Raw genomic sequence first — 1,652 nt, forward strand, 5'->3', positions numbered from 1 at the left:
CATTAATCTTTTTATTTAGAAGTTCTACCTGGTTTGACAGCATTATAACCAAATCGACGTTATAAACATCTGTTGTTTTAGTTGGGTTAGTCCTCATGACTTGCCACTGATAGTTATTCAGTGACACTCTTCAATAAACTCATAAGCATTTTCAGGTGTTTTATTATTGATGGTTCCGCCAGCAGCTGTGTCAACCATTTGTTGAGTCGAAGGATTCAGGCCATTATGGAATGTTTGAACCTGTAGCGAAAGCAGTAACCCATAGTGAGGGCACTTTCTCAGTAAGTCCTTGTATCTCTCCCATGCATCGTAAAGATTTTTAAGTCCATCTGCACAAATGAAGAGATATCATTACGTAATTTGACCATTTTAGCCGGTGGAAAATATTTTAATAGAAAATTTTCGGTCATTTGTTCCCAAGTAGTAATTAACCCTCATGGTAATAAGTTCAACCACTGTTTAGCTTTGTTCCATAATGAAAAAGGGAATAACCGAAGACTCCATTAATTTTAAATGTATCGCAGAATTCCAGGAAATTTGCCAAGTGAGTGTTCGGATCTTCATCCTGCAAACCATCAAACTGAACAATTGCTGTATCATTTGAATAGTGTTAGGTTTTAGTTCAAAATTATTTGCAGCAATAGCAGACCTAACTATACTTGACTCAGTTCTTGTTAAATTAGGTTTAGCATAATCATACATAGTACGAGGAGCAAGATTCTGATTTGCTAGTTCAACGTGTATCGCAGAAGGTAGCTAATTGTCTTGGTTTTCAGCCGTCTCTTCGGTTGGGGTTTGAGTATCGTCCTCTTGCTCATTCTCTGTGTATCTTAAGCTTTGCCTTATTTCTCTTTGGTTTCTGCGAACTGTGCGATCGATTTCTTCGTCAAAAAATAATGGTCCTGACGGGTTTCTTCTAGTCATAAACTATAAAAACCTGCCAAGAGAAAGAAAAAGTAAATTAATAAATAATAATAAAATTAAAATTAAAATTAAATTGCAAGAAAAATAAATGGCTAAATTAGTAAAACAATGAGCGTTCCTAATATCTTAGTTCCCCAGCAACGGCGCCAAAAACTTGATCGCGATTTTCGTGTGATAGGTTTTAAATATTTATAAAGAATCCTTCTTGAAACTAACTATTATCACGATGTAGGCAAGTGTACCTATCGAACAGTAGTATAGTTTTAGCAAGACCGGATTGTTGAACCCAAAGGAACTAAAAGTACTAGTAATGACTGTCTTTTTATTATCTAGCCTAAGAATAAGAGGGTTTTGTTTTAACTAACTAATTATCTAAACTAAGAATTCGCAGAAAGTAGAATTGAGGGATTACTTTTAGAAAACGATTAAATTAAGACAATACCTAAGGAAAAATCCACCTAGACTTTACTTGTTATTCTGGATTCGAATCAGACGATTTATTCATTTAACTTGTCCCATAGAGATCCCTAAGTTATGTTATTATCCCTATTCAGGACTAATAACGTCTAATCCCTAGATTGACCAATTGAGACTTTTCTCTAATTAACACCCTAAGGTTGCATTAACTCGATCTATGGATCCCCTTATTAGGCTTCACCCTAATCTGGCAAAATCTTGTCACCTTATGTCTAGGCGTGTAATCAACTCCGCTTAATTATAATAAATGT

At 34.9% G+C, this 1,652-nt stretch overlaps 1 non-coding gene across 1 annotated transcript; it reads left to right on the forward strand.

Moving 5' to 3' along the window:
- The first annotated feature begins 256 nt into the window (after nucleotides 1-256).
- On the forward strand, nucleotides 257-362 carry LOC128294488 (small nucleolar RNA R71). Its single transcript, XR_008284798.1, has one exon. It is a non-coding gene; the product is annotated as a small nucleolar RNA R71 (small nucleolar RNA).
- The last annotated feature ends 1,290 nt before the right edge of the window (nucleotides 363-1,652 follow it).

This window comes from Gossypium arboreum, chromosome 6 (genome assembly GCF_025698485.1).
Source record: "Gossypium arboreum isolate Shixiya-1 chromosome 6, ASM2569848v2, whole genome shotgun sequence".
Classification (NCBI taxonomy): domain Eukaryota; kingdom Viridiplantae; phylum Streptophyta; class Magnoliopsida; order Malvales; family Malvaceae; genus Gossypium; species Gossypium arboreum.